Source organism: Elaeis guineensis, chromosome 5 (assembly GCF_000442705.2).
Source record: "Elaeis guineensis isolate ETL-2024a chromosome 5, EG11, whole genome shotgun sequence".
NCBI lineage: Eukaryota > Viridiplantae > Streptophyta > Magnoliopsida > Arecales > Arecaceae > Elaeis > Elaeis guineensis.
The window spans coordinates 34,569,808-34,582,893 of NC_025997.2; positions in this window are offsets into that span (position 1 = coordinate 34,569,808).

A 13,086-nucleotide genomic window follows, 5' to 3' on the forward strand; every position below is an offset into this window, starting at 1 on the left:
ATCAATATGCTAACATATAATTCTCACTAACAGAATATTGATATATCTGCATACAATCCAACTAGCAGGGTATCAATATACAAGCACACAACCCTATTGGTAGGGTATTGATATACCAGCACATAATTTGCATTGCTAGAATGTCGATATATCAATGCACAATCTCTACAGATAGGTTATCGATATGTTAGTGCATAATCTCCACTGATAGAATATTGATGTATCAGTGCACAACCCGTACAGTAGGACTTTGATACATAGATTGCGATCCAAAATCTATCTCAAATCAAATCTCTTTTTTATATATATATAATCGATTTCATATTTTAAATCAAACATATGCAAAATTATCCAAAATCGAAATCAATCGATCATAATCCAAAATCGAATCAATACATTCGATAATAAATTAAATAGTATTCTATAATAAATTCAATAAATAAATATTATATTTCATATTCATAAATCAGAATTAATATGATTCAAAATTCAATGATATATATACTATAGAATTTATTGATGAATTTAGAAAAAAATGAAGTATTACTTATCTTACACATATTTCAACAAATCCAAATAATTACAAAATATTTTTTTTTGAAATCTTTAGTTAATAGATCATATTGTAGTATCATGCTATTGGATATTTTTTTGTTAAGATAACTACACTCCTATATAGAATTGAGTCCAATAATTAGAAAAGATATGGATAATCAAGAAAGATAGGATTCACAGACAGCCACATTCAATGATTCAGGTTGGTTCAGTCATCTAACTTTATTCGATTATGATCATACTATTATATAAGTGGCTTAACATAGATCGAGTATGGTCAAATTAGTAGTGTCCAACAAGAGTTGAGGTGGAGGTCGGTATATATGTTGCCCGACGATTAGAGGTTAGTTTAATCAAATAACTTCATTGAATCAAAATCTCTTAAGATACATGGATTCGATAGAGATCAAAAAAATTAGATCTTGTGCTGTTTGACAAAGACTCATATAGTGTGGGCATATTGCTCAATCAATAGGATAGCTTGAAGTTTCTCTATCTGATCAATTCAAATTCAAAGCAATAAGGCTCGAGACCATTGGGTTCATAGATCAAGTAGAGAGAAAGTGATGGAAAAGAAGAGAGAGAAATTAAGAGAATGGAACAAAGTTGACCAAGTGATATTGCTTGGCATCTCAATTGATATGATCAAGATAATTTCATCAAATTATGATTGAACTAGTATACAGATAATTCAATAGAAATCATAAGTGATGGAATCTAGTAGAATCCGATCTAGTTAAAGCGGGTGCTGGCATGCCGCCTGACAATCATGGGTTAGGACCCCTTTACCAGGATCAATCTTAAAGATCCAAAAAATCATACGAGAGAGAAAACAATCTAAAGAGAGAAATATATAGAGAGAAATTAGAGAGGGAAATTGGAGAAAGCTGTGAAGAGAGAGGGAAGGGAGAGAGGGATGAGTAAGAAAACTCTCTCTCTTTCTTTTTTTTTTTTGTCTTTTCCTTTTTTTCTTTTTTCTTTCTTCTCTTCCACCAGTGTTGGTTGGGATCTTAATGGTGCAGGTGGTGGTTTCTGATCCAATGATTGGTCACATCGAACAACATTAGAAAAGGAGAAGAAGATGGGAAAAAACAAAGAACCACAAAGGTTCTCTATTCTCATCTAAAATTCTGGTGATAGCCAAAGACAAACCATGCTTTAGGAGTTAAAGAGGGTGTGGAAATGGATTAACTCAAAGGTAGATGGATCCTTACCTTATATCTAATGGTGCCCAGGCTGAAATCTGGTGACACGGTGATGGGCTTTCACAAGTAAAACTCTAACAAGATCCCCTCCAAGATCGAGATTTCTGATGGGAAGGTGGAAGAGAGATCTCGATGTACTAAATAGAGCCATAGGGAAGAGTTAGATTTCCTCCCGATTTCGATTTCTGACTCTGATCGGGAGTCTATCAAGGAGGAAGACTCCCGTTGATAAACTTTGTGCATAGTTTTCCTTTAGTTTTTTTTTTGTGTCATGCTTTAAACTTCATGCGGAGTCCTTTTGGGCCCATTTCTAGTGGCTTGGCCGGTCAAGTGGACTAGGCCTAGTCCATTAATAAGCCCAGATGGGTTAGGGTATTACATCCATTTCAAATGATAGTATATTGCACATGTGCTATAAGAGCTCGTGGGCTCCACTACCTTTTAGAACATCTAATATCACATTGCACCTATATTGTGTTTATATTATAGCTAGGTGGTCTAAGACTATTAAAATGATTTAGTACTATTAAGGAAGTCATGCTAGATACTAGTATACTTCGTTTTTGCCAAGATATTTTATGCTCCTTAGCAAATTTATACACTATATACTAAAGGAGAGTCCAAAGCTCTTTAGCAAATCTATACACTATATACTAAAGGAGAGTCCAAAGCTCTCCTAAGCCAAGGCATTATCAGATATTAGCTATGTGTCAACACTTTTTTTTCTCAAAGCTAGGGCAAACCCTTGGGCTATACCAGTCCTCCCCTCTCCCTCCTTCATTTCATTTCATTTTCTCCTATCTATGGCATGGCTAGAGGCATCCTCTCACCATACACGTCCCATCCCTCCCTCCATCCCCCCTCTTCTCTCTCCCTATCCCTCCATACATATATCTCTTAGACCCATCCCTCTCCCCTTTGTATCCCTATCTCTCCGTACGCATATCTCTTCCCCATCCCCCCATTTTCTTATCTCTTAGATACATTATATTAAATTAAATTTACTTGTACTTAATTTATTGAATTATTTAGTTATATTTTAATTTAAAGATCTTTCATTTTATATGATTGTCATGATTGCACATGTCCTATGCAGTTCTGTCATCTTTACAGCAACAAGCTTATGCAATCATGACCATTGCAAGATTTATATATGATCATGATTGGGAGATGCTAACAAGTTCTCTTTTTTTCTTTTATTTTTTTAGTTGACGGTACGGCAACTGGAGTTCAAAAGTAAATTAGAGTATTAAAAATATATACAATACACTAAACAAGAATCCAAAACTTTTCTAGACCGCCAAGTATCCATATTAGCCATGCCATGTGTCAATCTTTTTTTTTTTTTTGACCCAATCTTGGATGAACCACTATATTGGTCCTCCCCTCTTCCTTCTTCCTTTTATTTTTTATTTTATTATTATTATTATTATTATTTTGCATCTACATCACAATGAGGCAAGAGGATGCCATATGCATCCCTATCCATCCCTTATCCCTTTAGATACTCCCTCAATCCCCCCCTCTTCCCCTATTTCTCCATACAAAATTAGGAACATTGATCCAATGGTGATTTAACAACTCTGTTAAGAACTTTAATTGATTTGATAGTTTGATAATAGTCAAATTTTTCTGATTATAATCTCACCCACTCTCACAACTCTTCATAATAAAAATTATATAAATTATAACTAGCTGTTTGCTATTTTCTCTTTTACTTTTTCTTGCATCCTTACACAAAACAATAGATATAATTGTTTTAAGTTTTCTCACAAAAGATGGTAAAAAAAATAAGTACTCTAGCAAAACACATGTTGGGTTATCAAGATGATAGATAGGTCCATTAATCGATAATGGATACTTTTGGACAAGAACATCTTTAACTTTTCTTAAAAAAAGGTCGAGACTTTGAGGGCTATTTAGAACATGAGACAAATACCCTAGACATATGAACTTGCTAGATACCATCTATAGCTAGATATAATATTGGCTTTTCCATGATCATCTCAGACAAACTTATTGATATATTGTAGAATATTGATGAGTTTCTTTTCTCTCTCTCTCTCTCTCCCCCCCTTTGTTTTTTTTTTGTTTGGCAATTTGTTATAGTGGATTATTGGATTTGCACAAGTCACTTTTTTTTCGATGGGTTGTTAAACAGATATATTTGATAAGGACAAGCTATAGTTTGTCTATAAGTATTTAATAAATTAATATACTATTTTGGTATTTTGTGGGGGATCAATTTATGGTTAATAACCTCATGGATAGATTTAAACGAATAATCCTAAAGACTAATAGCAATTTGTTCATTGAATGATCATTTCAAACAAATTAGATATCATGTAAATATCGTCTGCATCTAAATAAAAAAGTGTTAATTGTAATTATATTTTTGTAAGAAAAAATAGCTGTTTTGTATCTAGATATCATCTACAACTAGATATGATAGCTCCTTAATAATCATTTCAAATAAATTTATCAGCATTTTTTTCATTATCTAATGTTCAATATAGTTATAAATTTTGCTTATCCTTACCTTCCTACTGACTTTTTCTATTATTTAATTAAATCTACCACATAGCATGGGTTACTTGCTAGTAATAATAATAAAGTCGAAACCAACTCAAATATCACCCATCATTTCTGGGAATTTTCATACTATAATGGGCTCCTACCGAATTTGTTTATTGGGCATTACAATAGATATAATGATTATTATTTATCATAAATTATTTGAAATTAAAATAGTTGTTATTATATCGATATTATAATAAAATAATAGATGACAACTTAAAAATAAAAATGACATTTTCAAAATGCATTTTGGATGAAGCATGCCTAATTATTAATTTCGCCCAAAGAAAAGATTAAAACCTTTTTCTTCCAATAATTTTGCCTAGAATATAGCACAAAAGAGGTAATAGTCTACATAATGTAGTGGATATTTAATATATGTGTATGAGATATTTATTAGATGCATATTCTTTATTTGACTTCGATCTAGGAATAAAATTACTTGAAAAGCCCTTAACATATATCATTTTACAAAAAAATAAATTTGATATTCTCTTGCAAAGAACTAAGTGGATTTTGTTATGCAAAACTCTCACAAATCTCTTGTCACTCAATAAAAAATTAATTCTTTAGGTTCTATAAATATTGTAGAGAAAAACTAATATATAAATTTTAGTTTTCTATTTAGGACAAAGCACATGCCAAACAAGCGCTATTGCTCCCATCATGCAACAACTGCTATAATAAAAGAAAAAAAATCAAACAATGATGTTATTCAAATATTCGTTATTGTTGATATGTATAAAAGTTGGATCTCTCCAAAACTATTACAATGGCTATTTGTAGCAATTTTATAACTGACCCATCAATTAGATCTACAAACAGCCTATTTTAAGCAGTTTCAAGTTTGATATAAATGAGTTTAGGTCATAAATAGATTAACCTCCCTAGACTTGTTAATTAAATAGGTTGGGTTCAAGTTTACACCTTTGATTTATTAAACCCATTTTGACCCATTTAGTAACTGGGTCGAGTCATGATCTGACCTATATTTAAAATTTGTTTAATTCATTTGAACTTGCTTAATCTATTTCTGTTCCATTTAATCTAACTAGCTTAACTTTTTTAATCCATTTAAATCCATTTGATCTGTTAAAACCATATATAACCTGGTTATCCCATTTAATTTGATTCAACCTATTTAATAAATAGAATATACAGGTTGGATTGGATTATGTATTTCATAAATAAACTGAATTTGGCTCTGAATTTGTTATCTATTTAATAAATAGGTTATAAATAGGTTGGATTTAGATTGATAAATCTTTCACTCAGGTTACATCCGATAGATCTGTATAGGACTTGGTTGCCACCTGTCAATGGTTATTTTGTTCCTACTCCAACCCAGAGAACTCCCTAAACTTGCTCCCTAAATTGTTGGGCAAGGCTCACCAAAAATAAAAGCAAGGTCTCAATAAGAGAATTTTCATACTATAAAGGGCTCCTACTGGATTTGTTATTGGCTCTTATGATAGTTATAAAAAATATTATTTATCATAAATTATTTGAAATTAAAAATAGTAAATATTAATTGATATTACAATATAATAATAGATAACAACATAGAAATAAAAGTGACATTTTCAAAGTGGGTTTTGCATGGTATACATAACTATTAATCATCCCCCTCCCCCCACCAAAAAAAAAAGATTTTGCTTGGGATATTATTACAAAAGAAGTAGTAGCAGTGGATATTTAATGTATGCGTATGAGAAATTCATTGGATGCATATTATTTATTTGACTTAGGTCAAGAAATAAAATACATATATCATTTTACAAGTGTTGCCCAGCAAGACAACCCGAAGGAAGGGAGGGCGGGGTGAATTAAATTTTCAAAAATTAAATAAGATATATACTGTTTTTGCAAAACAATGAAATGATAATGTATGCTGAAAGTTATGTGATTAAGTAAACTAAAATGCAAAGAGATGATGAGCAAAAAAGCAAGCAAGCAGCAAAACAAACACCATAATTTTTGTAGTGATCCGATGCCTCCAAGATCTATGTCCACTCTCCAAGATCCACTATAATTTGTCCAAGATTACAGCCGGATAGTTTTTTCGAGCTCACTGTCCAAAACCAGTTGGTTTTATGTCGGATCACCAATCACAACATACACAAAGCCACCTCTTGGCTTACAATCCAATTTTCAAGCTTGTATGAGCCTATCCCTAGCTTCAAATCTCAATTAAAGCTAGTTATAATGAAAGATGAAAGACAAGAATAATAGAACACTAAAATTCTTTTAATGAGCAGATTGGAAGTCGATGAAGCTTGGTTATTGAGTACTTGAATGCTTGCAGTTAAGACTCTTGAATGCTTCTTCAATGATCTCATAAAAATTAAGAGAAAGTAGATTGAAAGTTGGTGAATTCTCTTAAACATAATGAATATTGAAAAGTCACTCTTTTTCACTTTGAACAGTTAAAATAGTCACCCCTTTTTGTTTCCTTGCCTTTCCTTTTATATTTTAATGATTTCCATCAAGTTTGATGTTGTTTGAGTCTAAAACTATTCATTTTTGCCCGTTGGAGATGAAATATAGCCATTGTAAGAGTTTTGTAAAAAATCAAGACTGCTGCAGAACTAGCTGTTATAGCCGTCAGAGCTTTATGAGTCAACTCGGGCTGACTTCGAATCGACTCGGATGGTTTTTGAGTTGGCTTGATCTTAGACGATAGAAATATGGCTTTTTATAATTCTTGTCCTCTGAGACTGAGTCATCTCGATTTTTTTCGAGTCAACTCGGTTCTATTTCGAGTTGACTCAAAAATATTTTGAGTCGACTCAATCTCAGACCGTAGAAAGTTACTCTCTGTTCTCTGAGACTGAGTCAACTCAAAATATTTTTGAGTCAACTCGATTCTATTTCGAGTCGACTCGAAAATATTTTGAGTCTCTGAGACTGAGTCGACTCGACTTATTTTGAGTCGTCTCGATACCATGCCACTCCTGCATGCTATTTTCAAAACATGCCAGAGTCGACTCAATTCCATCTTAAGTTGACTCAATCTCCTTCAAATGATCTTTTTGCATGAAATTCGACTCCAACTCATATCTCATTGGCTCAAGGTGTTCTCATTTTATTTCAACCCATTTCAATGGTGCTTTGTATCTACAAGAATATTCTTAAAAAAAACTCAAAAGATATTAGTATCCCTCTATACTTTAATATTTGATCATCATCAAAATTATCCTTGGGGTCAACAATCTTCTCATTTTTTATGATGACAAAATATTGAGCATATGCATCAGAATAACTCAAATTTTACTCAAATTAAACTAGATATAGAGTATGAGTGGATTTATAGGAACTTAATTATGATACTAGTTCTATATAATTAAGTATGATTTGCAAAAATTAAGCACTTTTCTCTCCCTCAAGGAGTGCTCCCCCTTAATTTAGGCTCTTAGAGATTTTTAAAACTCTTAAAATTTTAAAGTTTTTAATCCAAAGTTTTTTCATTATTCATTTCGCATTATAGCTCTTTTTTATTATTCCAAAGTTTTTCATGATTCATTTTCTTTATCTCTTCTTTTCTCTTCCTTTTTGTCATCATCAAAATCAAGCAATGAGGCACAATGACAATAAAGCAAAAGTGCATTGCATTGAAGAAGTAACTATTACATTTTATATATGTATATGGCTTTACAAAAAGGGACTTTAAGCAATACACAAGGCTATCAGCAACACATGATTAAGGACTAATACAAATATAAACACAAATAACATATTTATATTGTTTACAAAAAGATGTCATTCAAACAATACAATACTTGATGACATTCAAAACAAACATAAAAGACTAAAAGACATACTTAATTTCTAACCCTAAGAAAGCTACTCCTCATCTGATGGAAACTCGATGATGGGTTCAGAGGATGAGGAAGAGGGTGCCGATCTCTTGCTTTAGGTCCTTGCAAAGGGCTCAGGGTAGATAGGAGGAAAGCCAGTGCTAGGTCTAACAGAGGCACTGAAGGAGGGGTCTAACAGTGGATGAGTGAGGCTAACTGGAGGAGGGTCTAGGTTGAATAGTAGGTGGGGATATCCAAGCCATGAACTGATCAATCTGCACCTCAACCCTTCGAATAGTAGTGATGACAATCTTTATGCTGTCGTGTTGTGAAATGATAATTTCCTCAACTCTTCTTGCAATTCTGGCAGCCTCCACATTCAAATGCTCAACTTGCTGAGATAAATCAAGTGTCTTACATTGAGTATTTTCTAAAATTTCCAACCTTTAGGACAAGATATTGATCTGCTGACTAAGATGCTCAAACTATCCCTTAGATGAAACTCTTTGCTCCTCAAGACTCTGAGTGACCTGCTGCTGAAAATTAGTAAATAACTCTTCCATTTTCTTCATCACCCTCTCCATAGCCTGTTCTACACCCCTTTCATTATAATGCATGGAGGGTGTGTAGGGAGAGGCTAGAGCTGGGAAATACTATGGTACTACTGGAGGAGGTGCTGAAGAGGGGCCTTCTACTGATAGTGAGCTAGCTGCAGTAGCTGAAAAAGGAGGAGAGGATGGTCCATATGGCTCAAAATCATCTAAGTGCTCTGTTCACCCTCAACTTCTCCTCTGGCCTACTCCTGTCTTGACTCCATTCGAATCCATCTACCTTGAACCTTATGAATCTTCATGCGATGCAAGATCTTGGCATTAAAATAGTTAGTACACATGAGTTCTCTGAAGTCTTCTCCCTCAAGATCAATTTGAAAATCTTTGAAAATTAAAATAAATACCATGCCGTATGGGAGACAAGCTTTTGATCTATTTGCCACATCCTTGGTTTGTTGAAGCATCATTGAGGTTAGGTTCATTGTAGTCCCTTGAATCAAGTAGAGCATTACTACCAGCTCTCTCTTAGCAACCCAATCTTGACACCCTATTTTAGAGAAGAATATGAGGCTGACTATGCTGTACAGTAGCCTCAACTCCACAGATTACTGATTTGCAATTACTTGCTCAATATTTGATACAATTTTCCTCTCCAATATACATTTTAAAGCTTCAGTTTTATCATCTAAATTTAGGTACCAGATTCCTATCCTAGGCATTTTCAAGATTTGCCCTAGTTTTCTCTCAGATAAAGAAATCTGCACCCCCTTTACCATTGACTCAATAGATTTTTCATTACCCCTTAAATTTTCAAAGAACTCTCGCATAAGATTTGGATAAGTTGGTACCTCAAAAGAGCACATCCTTTTCCAACCTTGCCGTCGTATCCAATTGCTAATCCAGAAATGCTTATCATCCAAAAATCCAAAATCTACCTTTCTCCTAGTTGTGACAACTCTCATAGCCATGAACAGTTGAGGAAGAGGGGGAGGAGAGTGGGAAGGAGCAGACGGTTCTTCAGAAGCCTCTTATCGATACTTCGCCCTTTTCTCGACTGACCGCAAGTCTCTCTGGCACTTTCTCCCAATAGATTCGGTCTTGGGTGCCATGGGGTAGCTCGAATTCACCAGAAAAGCAAATTGAAGAGAGAATCATGGGAATCAGAGTGAGTCGATGTGGGCTTGGAGAGAGATGGCTTGAAGAAACAATGAAAGATAAAGGTGAATAGGATTTACAGAACCCTTTTAGAAAAATGAGCCCTGATAAATGAGTTGACTCAAATTTTTACTTGAGTCGACTCATGCATGAGTCGACTCAGATTTATATTTGAATTGACTCGAGCATGAGTCTAAAACATATTATTGTTTCATTAATTATTCAGTGCACTAAGTATACTGGAGGTTTTCAAAAGATGTCAATCAATGGTTATGTAGATAAAATTGATTGTTTTGAGTTTGAATCAATTTAGTTTTGGTAAAGAGGATGAGATCTAATCTGAGTGATAGCAAATCCCTAGATCTCTTTTAATGATATTAAATCTCTCCTCATTAAGAGGTTTAATGAAAATGTCAGCTAGTTATTTATCTGTGGGTACAAATTTAAGCATTATATCAATATTTTGAATATGATCTCTTATGAAATGATATCTTATTTCAATGTGTTTCGATCTTGAGTGTTAAATTAAATTTTTAGTTAAGTTAATGGTACTTATATTGTCATATCTTATTAGGATTTTGTTAAGTTTAATATCAAAATTTTCAAGTTGTTGCTTAATCCACATGATTTGAATACAATAACTTCCAACAGTAATATATTCGGCTTTGGCTATTGACAATGCTATCGAATTTTATTTCTTACTAAACCATCAAATTAAGTTAACATCAAAAAATTGGTAAGTGCCACTTATGCTTTTTCTATCTAGTTTGTAACCTCAGCATCAGAATATCTTATTAATTCAAATGGAGATAGCTTATCATAGTCCTACATTTATAGTTCTAGATAAATATCTAAATATTCTTTTCACAGTAATTAAGTGAGATTCTTTAGAATCTGATTGATATCTAATGTACATGCAAGCACTAAATATAATATCTGACCTACTTACAGTAAGATAAAGCAGAGATCCTATCATACCCCTATGCAGTTTAGTATCAACTTTTTTATCCCTTTCATCTTTGTCAAACTTACGAGAGGAAGTCATGGGTGTGCTCATTGGTTTTGAGATCTCCATTCTAAACTTTTTGAGTATTTTTCTTATATATTTTGTTTGGTTGATGAAGATTTCATTTTTACTTTGTTAATCTGAAATTCGAGAAAAAAGTTCAGCTCTTCCATCATGCTCATCTCGAACTCACTCTGCATCAACTTGATAAATTCCTCACAAAGAAATTCTTAGTAGAACCAAAAATTATATCATCTATGTAAATTTGCACTACTAATAAATCATCATTTTTTCTTTTCAAAAATAGTATTTTATTAACATTCCTTCTAGTAAATTTATTTTCTAATAAAAATTTACTTAACCTTTCATATCATGCATGAGGTATTTGTTTTAAACCATATAGTGCCTTATGTAACTTGTAAATATGATTAGGGTAAATATGATTTTCAAATTCTGATGGCTATTCTACATAAACTTCTTCAGTTATATAACTATTTAAAAATATACTTTTAATATCTATTTGATAAAGTTTGAAGTTCATGAAATATGTAAATACAAATAACAATCTAATTGCTTCTAATCTTACAACTAGAGTAAAAATTTCATCAAAATCAATGCCTTCCTCTTGATTATATTCTTTAGCTACCAATCTAGCTTTATTTCTAACAATAATTTTATTTTCATCTAATTTGTTTCTAAAAACCCATTTAGTTCCAATCGCATGATAGTTGTTAGGTCTTTCAGTTGAAGTCCAAACTTTATTTCTTTCAAATTGATTTAATTCTTCTTCAATAGTTCTGAATTCAATTTTAGATACAAATATTAGATAATTATTTACATGTCTTAAAAAGAAATGAGTTCTTACCCCTTGAGATGGATCACCTATAATCAAATCTTTTGAATGTCCATGAGCATACCTCCACTCTTTAGGTAGATCATCCTTTTGACTTGGAGTGGGTTCTTCATGCTTTTTCTCTTCATCATCCTTCTTTATATCATCTTCTTCATTTTGGGGAGGATCATCCTTTAGTGTGAGATTATCTATTTTGTTGCTCAAAATTTTTGTATTTTTCTTTAAAATATCTTTCTTTCTAGGAGATTTATCATTAGATTCATTAAAAATCATATGAATAGATTCTTCAACAATAAGGATTCTTTTACTGAAAACTCTATATACTTTACTTGATGTGGAGTATCCTAAGAAGATACCCTCATCCGACTTGGCATCAAATTTTTTTAAATTATTCTTTCCATTATTTAGTATAAAATATCTACAACCAAAAATATAAAAATAGTTTATGTTTGGTTTTTTTTCTTGTCAAAGTTCATATGGTGTTTTCTTTAAAATAGACTGAATTAAAACATGATTTAAGATATAACATGCTGTGTTAATAGCTTCCACCCAAAAATATCTAGGTAAATTATTTTTACATAACATGGTGTATGCCATTTTTTTTAATATGTGATTTTTTCTTTCTACCATCCTATTTTGTTGAGATATTTTAAGTACAAAAAAATTATGATCAATTCTTTTATCATTACAAAAATTTTTAAAATACTGATTTTCAAATTCGATATCATGATCACTACAAATGCATATAATGGATGTATTCTTTTTATTTAAAACTTTTTGATAAAATTTGGTAAAAAATAAAAAAACTTCAACTTTTTATGTTAAAAATATAATCTAAGTAAAATGTGAGAAATCATCTACAATTACAAGACCATATTTTTTACCTCCTAAACTTGTAGTTCTAGTTGGACCAAATAAATCCATATGAAGTAATTCTAAAGGTCTAGTGATTGAAATAATTCTTTTTGGTTTAAAAGAGTTTCTTGTTTGTTTTTCAAGTTGACAAGCATCACAGATTCAATTTCTTTCAAATTTTAATTTTGATAAATCTTTAACAAGATCTCTCTTAATAAGCTTTGAAAGTAAATCCATACTAGCATGATCTAATCTACGATGTCACAACCAACTAGTCTCACTAATCTTGGCATCCATTATAATAAGATATTGATCATTTTTTATATGAGGATCATTTAGATCAACCATGTATATATTATCATGTCGAGATCTAATAAATATGATGCCATTGTCATTGGAACTAGATACAATGCATAATAATGATTCAAAAGTTACCTTGTATTCCTTATCACAAAATTAGTTAATACTAAGCAAATTATGTTTTAATCTATCTACTAATAATATATTTTGAATGATTGTAGAGGGTGATAAT